A 14,534-nucleotide genomic window follows, 5' to 3' on the forward strand; every position below is an offset into this window, starting at 1 on the left:
GGTTCAGACAGAAAAAACTTTGCGCCTCAAGCCCCATAATACGGTTTGACGTACATGAACGAAAATTGGTACACACCTGTATCATGTCGCAACTTAAAGAAAAGCCAGGCCTGTCGATAAATTAGATTTTTCATGGTTTGCATTAATGGGCGTGGCCTAACGGCTCAACAGCGCCCACTAGAATACTTTTCTCTGCCATAACTTTTGAAAGGTTTGACATAAAGAGTCGTGGGTGGTATCATGGGACTCGGTATTGAGTCCTTGACCATAATTGGCGAAAATTAGCCCCGCCCCTTCTTCTGATTGGTTGTCCCGATTTTCTGCTATAACTTTTGAATGGTTTGACATAGAGAGTCGTGGGTGGTGTCATCACATTCTGTATGGAGTCCTTGACCTTCATTGGCCTGAATTAGCCCCGCCCCTTCTTCTGATTGGTTGTCCCTTTTTTCTGCTATAACTTTTGAATGGTTTGACATAGGAAGACGTGGGTGGTGTCATTTTTGATATGCTTATGGGGGGCGGTGGCCGTGAGTGCGAGGGCCCGTTCATCGCTGCTTGCAGCTTTAATTATTATTATTATTATTATTATTCTCGCCGTAAATGAATTGCCTTTTTGGAGGCCTTAAAATGCTGGAAAACTCACCAAATTTTGCACATGCTTCCAGAGTCGCGTAAAATTACGTATTTTATGGGCGACAGGCATGGGTCCACAAGAATGGGCTCTATAGCGCCACCTATTTTATGTTTTTCGACGAGCCCCACAATATGGTTTGACTTACAGCAATGACCTTTATGTGTCTATTATATCAGACAAAGCCCTACAAAAAAGTCTCTTGGACCCATGCTCTAAGTTACACAGGAAGTCCGGCATTTTGAACAGAAAATGTCATTTTTTATGAATTCTGATCATTTCCAGGCCTCGTACTTTAACGAACTCCTCCTAGAGATTTTATCAGATTGGCTCACAACTTGATTTGTACAATCTAGACACATGGCCGACGCTAAATTGCGAAGCTTTTAAGTTTTCAGCAGAGGGCTTGACCGTAGTGATTCGGCGAAGTTTGAGGTCATTTTTAAGCCTCGCCATCAAACATCAATTGGCTGTAATTCAGCAATACATGATTTGATGTGGTTGAAAACGTATGTGCATGATTGTAGGCTGAGCCTGAAGACATCTATGGTGGAATATTCAGGATCGGTTGTAGCGCCACCTGTTGGCACCAGGAATTGTCATGTCTTGTAGTATGCATCTGTGCTCCAAGCGAGATGAGTGTATCGATCTCAAAGCTGGTCACTTTAATAGGTAAGACATTGACGATGACTGACAGAGAAAACTGTACGTTTTGATCGAAGGGCGTCGCTGTCAGAGGTTGTCATTTTTCGATGTCTTGCCATGAACATAAAAGTTGTTGTAACTTAAACATAATTGGTCAGAATTAACCCAAAATCAATACATGTAATCAGGCTTCCATTCTGAACAAGTGGATATGACAATCTTGGATGAACTCCATAGCGCCACCTTTTGGTCAGGTATACATTTTTCATCAAATTATGTGCTGTTATTGCTGTTTCGTTTCATCCAATCTTAATGTAATCGACATATATGATTGTCAGTAGGTTCCTTGTTGACCGTGTCGCGTATCGTGGTCATTGCTTGAAAGGAATTGGCATTTTTATGTCACTCTGTATTTCTGGAAAAATATTAATTAAAAATCAAAGGTTTTGTGTAAGGAAAATTAAATGGCAGATTCAGAGACCTTTTGGCATGACGAAAAAATCATACACTGGAACATATTATTTTTGAAGAACTCTGCCACTCTCTTTTTTGAAAATACCAACTAATAACGTAAAAAGCTATGACTTTGCCATAAAATTATTTTATTAACATGTGACTTGTACATATATTGTTTACTGCAATGTGAAAATATTGTGTGAATTGCAATAAAGTCCTTCCAATATGGGATTTTTACTGAATATTTATGTCGAATGAATCATTGCCACCCTGTCTCAGCCTGTCTCAGACACGTGAACGCGCACACTGAAACTCTGAGTTGGGGAAGAGAAAAGGGAGGGGGCGCGCTCCCGGAGCTCCGAGCCCGGACTGCGTGATGACGTCACTCACACGTGCCCTTGCTGGGAGAAACCTGACACCTCCCCAGTGTTTTGTTTCACACGCGCAGGAGAACGACGAGATGCATTCAGGGCCCGGTCGGAATTCTAAAATGAGCCTTGCTCCAGGCAGATGAGCCAGCTGCGTACACTATTAAAGCGTGTTCCATGCAATGCGAACAAGCTTCAGCGACAAAATCAATTCCATTGCTTTATTTTTTTTGTATTGGACTGTCCTAACTGGCTGCGAGTTTAACAGTTTCAGTGTGGACAGAGAGCATCCGATGTCACGCAGCTCAACGTGATAATCGGACTCTCACATGCAGTTATGACATGGTGCAAACGACTCCCTGGGATCTTTAAAGGGGGACCTATTATGAAAAACAAGTTTTTTCTTGTTTTAACATATATAAAGTGGTCTCCCGTCAGCCTGCCAGCACAGGAAAGATGATATCCCATGAATTTCTGCAAGGTCTGCTCGCCCCCACCCTTACAGAGTCCCCCCGTGACAGTGTCATGTGGTTTCCACGGGCCGTTGTGATTGGTGCATTTTCTTTACGTCACCAAAATGCACACCACCCCTCGGTCTCCTCCGCTGCTGAAACCACGCCCACCACCAGCTCAGTCCGCTCCAGCTGCAGCCATTGTTCACAAGCCGTGGCTGCTGAACAGTGAGGGAGAGTAGGAATGAGGTTTTGCCTCGACATTTACCCTCATGAAAGGATCAGATCACACAGCACAACTGACAACTGACACGAGTCAGCGGTAAGTTCCGGTTATTCATTTATATTGGTCTATGATTATGATCTTTGCATGGGCTAAGTATTTAGCTTAGCTCCGGAGCCCCGGCGCTGCATATGGAGCTGCCGGAGCTGCTCACGGACCGGACCGTCGAGGAGATCCGAACCCGGAGCCGGCTCCCCCGGCTCCGGCTCCGGGGGAGCCTACGGCGTAGGGTACGCGTCGATTTAACGCAGAACCGTGGACACGCTTTGCTACGGAGCGACGCTTTGTCTCCTCCCCTCCTACACGTCATTCAAGCAGACAATTGAGTTGTTTAGCGTGACGTCATTTCTAGGCTGACGTCACGTCCGGGTCCGACCCGGCTTACAGGCATAGGAGGCACCGTTGTAAACAACATGTTTGAACCCGTGAATCTCTTTACTATAACCTCCTTTTTCAGAAAGGAACCATCGAGGGTTAAAAAGGGTCTTAACGCTTTCAACTTGAATAGAGTTATTACAGTTAATACAGAGTTAATACAGTTCCATTGCTTTATTTTTTATTGCACTGTCCATACTGGTTGCGAGCGGCGCAGCGCCGTTTTGAGCTGGATTTCTGTCGGACGCCCTGTTTCTATTTTTTTCCTGTCGCTGACGTTGAAAGCCGGGTGAAAGCGCCGTAGGAAACAGTCATTTCAATACAAGAACCTCAATAAAGTGGCAGCTGCTGGAGGGAGATCGCCAAGGAGCTGGAAGCTTCTGATAAAATAATAAGAATCTTATTAGGGCTTAATTTGTGTCAGATTCTGCTGGAACAAGATCCGGCACCTCCTTTTATCCATATTCCCTTGGTGTTTTATTTCTCATTGAAGTTCATAAATCGCCTGTTTGTCTATTTCGGATGCATCAGAAAAAAGAGAAGAGCGCTCTCTGCGCTCCCGATCTCCTGCGCTGCGCGTCCCCGTGACGTCTCCATCACCAGCGGTTTCCCAAATCCAACTCAACCTCGATCATTTCTCGTGTCCTCTGCTTTTTCCCCACATCCCAGTAATGATCTGACATGCTGACGTGACATGTTTGCTGCATTTAACACCACGAACACGCCGCTCACTCATGCTGTTCGCTGTTTGATTGCGTCACTACACGCAGTTATTAATTGTTGGTTTTTTCCACACTTACAGGACCTTTTCTCTCCCTCCCGATGTTCCGGGACCTATATAATAAGATAGTATTTATTTCTGCCACTTTATTGAGGTTTTTGTAGTGAAATGAGGAGGAATCATAGAGATAACTTCTCATTTCAACTAACTGGATCAGCCGTTCCTCATCATGACTGTTTCCTACAGCGCTTTCAACAGGCTTTCAACGCGAGTGACAGGAAGAAAATAGAAGAACATTTAAACATTTAAATATCACAATATCAAGCTTGTCAGCCTTTTAAAAAGCGAGTTTCAGCTGTCAATCAAAAGAACGTGGGGCCGATAACACGTTCAGTGTGGACAGAGCGCGTCCGATGCCACGCAGAGCGACGCTCGCGTGCAGTTATGACAAGGTGTAAGTGTTAAGTAGCCTAATGTAAGTTAAGTAAGTTAAGTTAAGTTAATGTAGTGTAAGTTATTAATGTAAGTGGCAGGAAAGCGCTGCTTTAGTCTCAGATCTGTTGAAACAGAGAGGTACACAGCACTGTCACAACATCTGTCTGGCCCCGGAAATGACTGACGAGGACGCGCGTGACGTAGGCACTAAACAGGTCAATCAGAGCAGAGCCTCATTATCATAGCCCCCACCGCCCTGAAAATGAGCCACAGATTAGATTAGATTGTTTTTAAAAGGAACCCTGGTTATTAAGACATGTAGTCCCTAATAAGCCACAATTGTTCTCTTATACTAAAATATGTTGTTAGAAACGCATAAAATAATGTAATTGCTTTAAAAATCTACAATGTTTATCACATATTTTGACCTGCGGGAGGCGCCATGTTTTACCTGCGCAATGCATTCTGGGGGTGATGACGTACAACGGTGGCTCTGGGAAGATAAGCCGCGTTAGTTTAACTGGGACAGGTATCTAAAACATAGTTGAGCAGCATCTCCCGGCCGTGGAGGCTGACGAGGGAGCCCATAAGACGTCTCGGTTCAGGCAAACTGGATCAAAGTTCTGTGATGCACGGGAGATCTGCAAAAATGATCAAAGTCGTGCGCATCTTACCAGTGCATTAGGCTCCTGCGTAGACGCCGTAGGCTACGCCGTAGCCTGCGTAGGGATGTTAATAATTAATCGATTTTCGATTAATTGCCGTTATGAAATTACCCGATTAAAATTAACGATTACAATTAATCTTTTTTTTTTTTTTTTTTTTTTCTTTTAATTTTTTTATCCCGGTTTTTTCCCCATTTTATCACCCAGTGCTCCTACCTAACAGTCCTGTGCATTGCCATCCTCTACCAACCCCGGGAGGGCCCTGCACTGAGCTCAGGTCTCCTCCTTAACCTGAGGAGTGAGCAGGCCGCATCTTTTCACCAGACAGGGTGGGGTTTCTCCGGCCGAACGTAGCGCTTGGAAGGATCACGTTATTCCGGCCGGATCCTCCCCATCCCATCTGTTCCCCGGTTGGCCAGAGGGGGCATGTGTAGCCCAGGACTGTGTGCATGTTTTTGTGAGGGTAGCTCCCATTAGCTACCCAGGGGAACACGGGGAGAACATGCAAACTCTTCTCTAAACATCTGTCCCCGCTACAGTTTTAACTAAAAGAAAATGTGCTCCAATACAGCAGGTCTCATAATTTTATTTTGAACACTGCCAAAACTCTAACTTAAAACGTAACTAGAACTTAAAATTTGCTTGACACAAATGACACTATTATGGCTGCTGCTACTACTAATAGCCTTGAAGTGCACTTTATATTATATTCCTTGTGGTACAAAAACATCTTTTTGTTACTTTTGTATCAAATAAATATTTGATTAAGGAATACATTAAAATGTCCTTTGTATTTTATATAAGCAAAAAAAATTATGTTTGTATCCCCTCTGCCCCCCCTAAAACCGGCCTCGGTGCTGGGTTTTGATGGTTTGATGACAGACCAGAGGCTGAGGGGACTGGCCCGGGACTTTGACGAAACGGGAGGCGCAGACTTCGCTTCAAATAGGCAAGAACATCTTTATTTAATTTAATGACGCCAGATCTGGCTGGGGTTTTTATTGTAGCATCTTCTATCTGCTGGTTGAAACGTGTGGTCTGTTAGTCTATCTGAGTTTTATGGTGTTTTTATAGTTCATGCTGTATGGTGCAGCACTTTCTTTTTTCTTTTTTTTACTTTTTTGTAGGTGCGCCGTCACCTTAATGTTTAGCTGTGTTTTGATCTGTGTTTCTGGTGCGCCGTCACCTGTTTAGCTGTGTTTTCATCTGTGTCTGGGTGTCAAAACAGTGTACGGGGGTTAGCAGGAGCCACCGTGTGACGTACTACCCAGAATGTAAACAACAATGGCGACCTACTAGTTAAATTATATTTTCAAATTTTATAAAAACGAAGACATCAAAAAGGTTTTTTATATCACATTGTTATAATTGATACCAACATTTATCTTTTAAGACCTACATGTCTTAATAGCCAGGGTTCCTTTTAAGACATTCAAGGCCTGTTTAAAATATACATTAAATGCCATAATATGTCTCCTTTAAGCCTGAATTACAGTTCTGGGTCAATGATGTATAAGGCCTATTTCTTAAAATACTTAAAATAAAGATATATTTGGCCATTTTCCAAACATTTGGAATGTAGTGTGCATATATGTGAAAACTTAAAACAAAGGTATTTTACCTACATTAATAGGGCAACGACCTTAAAAAAGTCAGTTTGGGCGACCCTTATCTATCTCAAAATTAATAGATTTCCTTAACAAAATTTATATTTTAACAAGTATCAGTAATTAAATTAACTGTTCAAGAAAGATAGACTCGTATGTCCTTTCATTTTCGAAAACCATTTTTAAATACATATTATCTATAATGGAATTGTCACCCTCATAAAGCCATTATATATATTTTTTTTTTTCTCTACAATTCATAAAACTGATTTAAAATGTGTACAAGTAGTATCCACCTATGCATACTATACCAATGATTTATATTTGAACCAAAACTCATAGACATTAAATGTTGAATTTGGTACCAAATTGCCATTCGTTGGTTACCCCACATGACAGGTGGTTGCCCCAAATGATGAGAAACAGCAGACAGTTAAGATTTGAGACAAATTTTGACATTTTATTAAAGAATCAGCATAACTATGTCGTTGTATGTTCCTATGTTTTTCATAATAGGTCCCCTTTAAAGAGGGATAACCTTCATTTATAGTTAGAAGAACCATGAACATTTTTAAGATGTTTTGCAAGACGTGGACCCACATTTATAAAGAAATCATTGAATTTATTAGCAATTTGTGTATGCTCTGTTATCTTATGCGCCATCCTGAAATGTGGACTGGGCTGGAATAGATGATTTTTTTATCTTGTTGAGTAATTCTTTCAATATTTTCCATAGATCATTTATTTATTTCTAATAAGATGGTTGTATTTATTCCTTATAAAGTTGTATAATTTTTTGTATGTAGCACAATTTAAAGGACTTGAAAATGCCTTTTATAAAGCTTGTTTTTTTTTTTAAAGCAGATTTCCTAAGTTCTATAGTAAACCATGGTTTGTTAAGGTTTTCAGAGCTTCCTTTATCTTTAGAAATAAGATAAAGGTTGTGTTTAGAATTGTACTGTGTGGCACGAAGCTTTCATCCAACCAGTGTGCTGTTAAACTTAAAAGTAAAAACGTTTTACTACCTCCTCTTGAAACACTGAGCCAGGCCTGGTGAAAAATTTGATATTTAATGGTTTGCATTAATGGGCGGGACCTAATGGCTCAACAGCGCCCCCTAGAAAACTTTGTGCCTCAAGCCCCACCATACGGTTTGACGTACATGCACCAAAATCGGTACACACCTGTATCATGTCACAACTTAAAGAAAAGTTTCTTGGCGCCATGGCCGAAACCGAACAGGAAGTCGGCCATTTTGAACATTTTAAATTAATCGTGTAATTTTGGCGCAATTTATGCCATTTCTTCGGTCATTAATACGGCCCGAACCGTAACGTGCACCCAGGTGTGTTATACATCAAAACGTGCGTCTCCATCCTCCGACACCACGCATTACTTTTCTCTTTCAAAAGTGTTACCGTGGTGACGCTAGACGGCAAAAAGCGTGCCCACCCTTCATCTGATTGGTTCAGACATAAAAAAACTTTGCGCCTCAAGCCCCATAATACGGTTTGATGTACATGAACAAAAATCAGTACACACCTGTATCATGTCGCAACAGCCAGGCCTGTCGATACATTTGATATTTCATGGTTTGCATTAATGGGCGTTGCCTAACGGCTCAACAGCGCCCACTAGAATACTTTTCTCTGCCATAACTTTTGAATGGTTTGACATAAAGAGCCGTGGGTGGTGTCATGGGACTAGGTATTGAGTCCTTGACCATAATTGGCGAAAATGAGCCCCGCCCCTTCTTCTGATTGGTTGTCCCTATTTCCTGCTTTAACATTTGAATGTTTTGACAGAGTCGTGGGTGGTGTCATAGGATTCTGTAATGAGTGCTTGAGCTTCTTTGACCTTAATTAGCCCCACCCCTTCTTCTGATTGGTTGTCCCGATTTTCTGCTATAACTTTTGAATGGTTTGACATAGGAAGTTGTGGGTGGTGTCATTTCTGATATGCTGATGGGGGGCGGTGGCCGTGAGTGCGAGGGCCCGTTCATCGCTGCTTGCAGCTTTAATTCACTCTTGCATTTCAATGCACTACAACCTTTATTTCTTGAATCTTATTTGTTTTATTCTTCTTAATTTATGCCTGTCTGTCTTTAATTATTCATTCTGCTTTTAAACTTTTTTTTTTTGTGCATTTTTATTTTATTTTTTATGTAAAGCACTTTGAATTGTCTTGTACATGAAATGACACAAATGAAATGTATACAAATATATTTCAAGAGGGAATGTATGCTTGGCATGAGCTATGTACACCACTCCTTGGTGGATTAGCTGCCGCAGATTTTTTCTAAAAAGGGGGAGCTCCACCGTGTCATCTGAAGCCATTCTCACCTCGGCAGCCTCAGTCTTCATGGTGCCGTGGCCACCTTCTTTCTTTTGAATGACGTCTATAACTTACAGCTATCTGGCGTTGGGTGCAAAACAGCCTGCCCTGGCATTGAATAGCCAGTCTGGGCCTTAACACAGTCTTCTCAGGTTTGCAGAGAAAGATGGCACCCGGCCCATACTGGGCCATCTCAGCATCTGACCTCATGTTGATGATTAGAGACAAAAACGAGGGGACATTTTACTTGAATGTTTAAAAGTTTTTTTTTGAAATAGTGTAGATTTTTATATTTTCCTTACCAGGTTTTTCCGACCCCAACTCCGACTTGATATCGGACACAAGTCACAGACCCAGCAGCACATTTATCATCTCCTCCATGTTCTATATCTTTAGTGTTTCGTTTATATCACACAATCAAATACGTCACAGCAGCTTCGCTCAAACCCTCTCACTTCTGCTCAAGGTACTAAATTGTTTTATAGAAAAGAAACTTGGTCGAGTTGAGTCGAGCCCAGCTGAGTTACCGGTAAGTAGAGCCGAGTAGGTACTAGTGGAAAAGCGCCAAAAGGTGGCTACAAAGCCCGTCCCCTCCCCCACCTCGGGGCCTCACTCCACACAACTGTGATGCTAATGCCAGCATACAGGCCGGCATACAGGCAGGTTGAAGACACCAAACCAGCTATAAAAAAAATACGCATGTGGCCTGAGGAGTCTTCAGAGCCACTCCAAGACTGCCACTGACTGGAGCATGTTCAGACAAGCAGCCACCTACAGCAACATCACAGGAGTATACAGAGACATCACTTCCTACATGAGGAAATGTATGGATGATGTTACGGTCACCAAAACCATCTCCATTCCGGCCAACCAGAAGCCATGGCTGACAGGAGTCCACATGCTCCTGAGGGCTCGGAAGGCCTTCAAAGCTGGCAATGAGACGGACCTGAGGATAGCCAGCGCCAACCCACCACGAGGCATCAGGAAGGCCAAGAGGCAGTATTCCAAGAGGATCGCCGACCGCTTCAATGAGATAGCAGGAGGGCGGGGGATGAATTGAATTGAATGAATGAATGAATTGAATGAATTGTCTTTATTTTCGGTCTCGTACAAGTTATTTTACATAACAAAATGAAAAAAGTAAAACAAACATTGCTTTTGCCGGAAAGGTGTAGGCTGAAGCCATAGCTTATAGTGCCTACTTTTTCTCTTGTGATCAGCTTAAAATCTGAAACATTAGCATTAATCCGTGGAAACAAACAATGCATAAAGAAGACAAAAAATAAATGAGACAAAATATAAAATTGACATTTCACATTCTAGAATGTTTTTGATAATATACTTTATAGTTATTGTGTTTTATATTTATTTACAATATTTTCTTTAAACATTTTCTTAAACTTGTAGATAGAACTGCACATTTTTAGGTAGTTGTCAAAACTATTCCATATTTCTCTTGCATTAATTGATGTACATCTCTTTTTAATATTTGTTCTTGCTGTCGTCATCCCAAACATGAGTTTCTCCCTCAGGTCATAGCGGGTTTCTTTTATTTTATTTTTGGAACAAATCCTGAATGCAGTTTGGAAGCAGTTTCTGCTGTGCGTTAAAGGCAGTTTTCTGCTCTACTATATCATGGAATTGGAGTATTATATTTACAGTTTTTCACAATTGTTTAAACACATTTATTGGAACATCAGACACAATGTGCACAACCTGAAACTCATGTTTCAGGTGGCTAAACCAATCCTGCTGAACTCCAAGCACATTTACTGCTCTAGACTCAAATTCCCATTCCATACCACACACTTCTCACAACACTACACACAATTCCCAATATCCTGCACACTCTTCCTGAATTCCCTCTCTTGCTGTTCACACAGAACACACAGTCAATCACATTTCTAAACTCCAAAGGCTGTTGTGCGATATGCAATCAGCTATTTGCCATTGAATTCATATTCATTGATGAAGCGGGGTTCAACCTTGTAAAAAGAAGGCGCTGAGGGAGGAATATCATCGGCCAGCGTGCCATCACAGAGGTCCCTGGCCAACGTGGAGGGAACATAACAATGTGTGCTGCCATCAATCACCACGGCGTCCTCCATCACCATGCCACCCTTGGCCCCTACAACCCTGCACTTATTCTAGCATTCCTGGACCAGCTCTACAACATCATTGTCCAGCCAGACCAGATGGAGGACACAGAGCTGGTCAGGTTGGTTGTTATCTGGTACAATGTCAGTTTCCATCGGGCTGCTCTGGTCTGTGAGTGGTTCAGGGTCCATCCAGAAGTTGATGTCCTATATCTCCCTCCATACTCTCCCTTCCTCAACCCAATTGAGGAGTTTTTCTCTGCCTGGAGATGGAAGGTATACGAGAGAAATCCTCAGACACGGATCCCACTGCTGCAGGCCATGGAGGACGCATGTGGCGATGTCACTGCTGAGGCCTGTCAAGGCTTCATGCAGCGTTGTAGGAGATTCTTCCCCCGCTGCTTGGCCAGGGAGAACATCGCCTGCGACGTGGATGAGGTCCTGTGGCCAGCCAGGGATGAGGGGCAGGATGCAGCCTAATACTTTTGTTCTGTTTCTATTTTCTGTCAAGTTTTCATCCACAGCTTGCTGTGATGTCCAGTGGACTGCACATTTTGAGTCCAAATACTGTAAAATATTATTTGTTGTTACAGTAAAGAATTGTGTGTTGTTTTCCATTTGAGTAGCCTATACATAAGAATACTATATGGTGATATATTACATCCAACCGCTGAAGGTGTAACACTGAACATACAAATGCATGATTCTACTGAGGCATTCATATAGTGTTTTCCATTCATACTATTGTGTCTTCCATTCTGCACATCAGTGTTCAGTGGGTGCTTAGAAATGTCTACTCAAATGATGTATGTGTTTGGCATTTGAGAAGGAAATACCATTTAGTGAAGAGTTAACACTGTTTTCAGGGTAGAGTGTGCTTTTGCAAGAGAAGTGTAGGATTTTGCATTTTGTGTGTGAGTTTTGTAATTTGTGTTTTAGAGTTTTGAGAAAGTGAGGTAGTATATCAGGAAATAATTGTGAAAAACTGTAATAAAGAGATTATTTGTTGGTTCATAATATTCAGATCTATTACAGTTTTTTCTGAAAGCTTAGGCGCTAATTAAGTTCTTGTAGCTCAATTTCTAAAACTATTAACACACATAGCAAAACCACTCACTGAGTTAGCCAAACTAAAAGCACAAATACTGCTTTGCACTCAGTTTGTAATTTTGTAACACACACTTTGCAAAACTGTAGGCACAATTCACTGCTTACACTCAATTGCCAAATTTCCAAAACACTCCTAGCAAAATTATACACATGTATGGCTATTATTTACACTATTTTGCCAACTGCCTGGCACACTTTCACATGTGAAAACAATTTTAGAGAATTAGTTCACTTTGCAATCAGCCTAAGCACTATAAATAAGCCACAGGTAAACTGTCTGTGTGGAGTACAATGGAAGGAGCAAGAAGAGTAAGAATCAGAGGAGGCCGAGGAAGAGGACGTGGAGGTGAAGGAGTTGGAGGGAGAGGACGTGGAGGTGAAGGAATTGGAGGGAGAGGACGTGGAGGTGAAGGAGTTGGAGGGAGAGGACGTGGAGGTGAAGGAGTTGGAGGGAGAGGACGTGGAGGTGAAGGAGTTGGAGGGAGAGGACGTGGAGGTGAAGGAATTGGAGGGAGAGGACGTGGAGGTGAAGGAGTTGGAGGGAGAGGACGTGGAGGTGAAGAAGCGAGAGGTTTAGAGGAAGTTAGAGGAAGAGGACAAGGAGGAGCAAGAGGAGGACGAGGAGGGGGAAGAGGAAGGGCCAGAGCAGACCTGATATGTCATCATATGGGACAATGTTAGTTTCCATAGGGCTGCTTTGGTCCGCAACTGGTTTACTGATCACCCACTCTTCATGGCACTCAACCTCCCCCCATACTCTCCATTCTTAGTGTAAATCCAATTGAAGAGTTCTTTTCTGCCCGGCGCTGGAAAGTCCACGACCGCCATCCCCATCAACACGCAGCCCTTTTACAAGCAATGGAGGAGGCATGTGGAGATATTGAGCAGGCATCATGTCAGGCCTGGATACGGCATGCAAGGAGGTATTTTCCCCAGTGCCTTGGACTGGAGGACATTGCATGCGATGTGGATGAGATTTTGTGGCTGGACCCAGAGAGACGGCATGATGTAGGCTGATTGTCTTTTTTTTGTGAATGTATTATTTTGTGTTCTGTGCTGTGTCTTTGTTTTGACGAGTGTGAATAAACACCAATACTTGAAGTTTGGATCCCTGTGTGTTTACAGAACTATGACAAAAGTATGACCTCAAACTGACCTAGCCACCTTGTGCACAGAAAAAGAAAAAAGACAGATGTGTTTTGTATTCATACCATCAGTGTGTAGTTGGCACATTATGTGCTTAGTAAATGATGGCATGTGTTTACTGTCTGATATGAAAACACCATTTTTACTAAGGTGTGAAGAGTTAATCAAACTGTGTTTGCTTTTGCAAGAGAACTATAACGTTTTGATAATTTGGTGAAAGGTTTTCTCATTTGTGTGTAGAGTTTAGCAAAAATAGCCAATGTTACAAAAAATGTACTTAAGGATTCAGAAAAAACTGTAATTATCCTGAAAGCTCTTTTCTGTAAAAAGAAAATAGGGTTTGTATTTGTTTTATATTTATTGTGTGGAGGTATGTTACCCCATACCTCCAATAAATAATGTATGGAACTATGAGTGAGTTATACATCAAAAACTGTGCTCTTTGACAGAAGGGATGCAGACCATCACTGACTATAAGCCCTCTCATATGTACAGAAAGGAAGATGTCAATATTTCTAGGTTAAGAATTGGGCATACTGCTCTTAATAGTACTCTTCATATTATAGGTAAGCATCAAGATGGACTGTGTTTTGAGACAGTGCGACATGTACTGATTTGCTGTAGGAGGTACCATAGAGAAATAACTGAACTAGTGGCAGAGCTGCAAGAAATAGGCATGAAAGAAGTAACAGTTCAAAGTATTTTGGAAATGGGATCGAGGGGGAGGCGGAGTTTATTTAAATTTTTGTGTGATACTGGGCTGATGAGGAGACTATTTAGTCCATGGGCCAGAGCCCAAAATTTCACTTATCAGTACCACTCAAGGTGACCAAACTTGCTTATAATTTTTGAAAAGATCCATGTCTGTAGATGATATTTTGGTATGATAACCTTCCTGAGTGGCAGCTGGATCATAGTTATCAGCTCATGAAGTTACCCAGCCCCTTCAGAAAATTCCATTTTAGATGCTGGTGCATATCCTGGTTTAGACTCATGATATCTGTCAATATATATATTTCACAATATTGTCTTTGGTATCATTTTAAAGGAAACCTTTAAAGCATTCATTCAAGCTAAGATGTGATACATTTCCTGAATCCTTATGGTCCTGTGAGTATTCCAATTTTTGTATTTTGTGTCTCTGTTGTTCCTAGATGACACAGGGATAAAAGATAGTATATTATTTAGGCGAAAATTGTGTAAAAATGTG

This window comes from Cololabis saira, chromosome 8 (assembly GCF_033807715.1).
Source record: "Cololabis saira isolate AMF1-May2022 chromosome 8, fColSai1.1, whole genome shotgun sequence".
In the NCBI taxonomy this organism is placed as follows: Eukaryota; Metazoa; Chordata; class Actinopteri; order Beloniformes; family Belonidae; genus Cololabis; species Cololabis saira.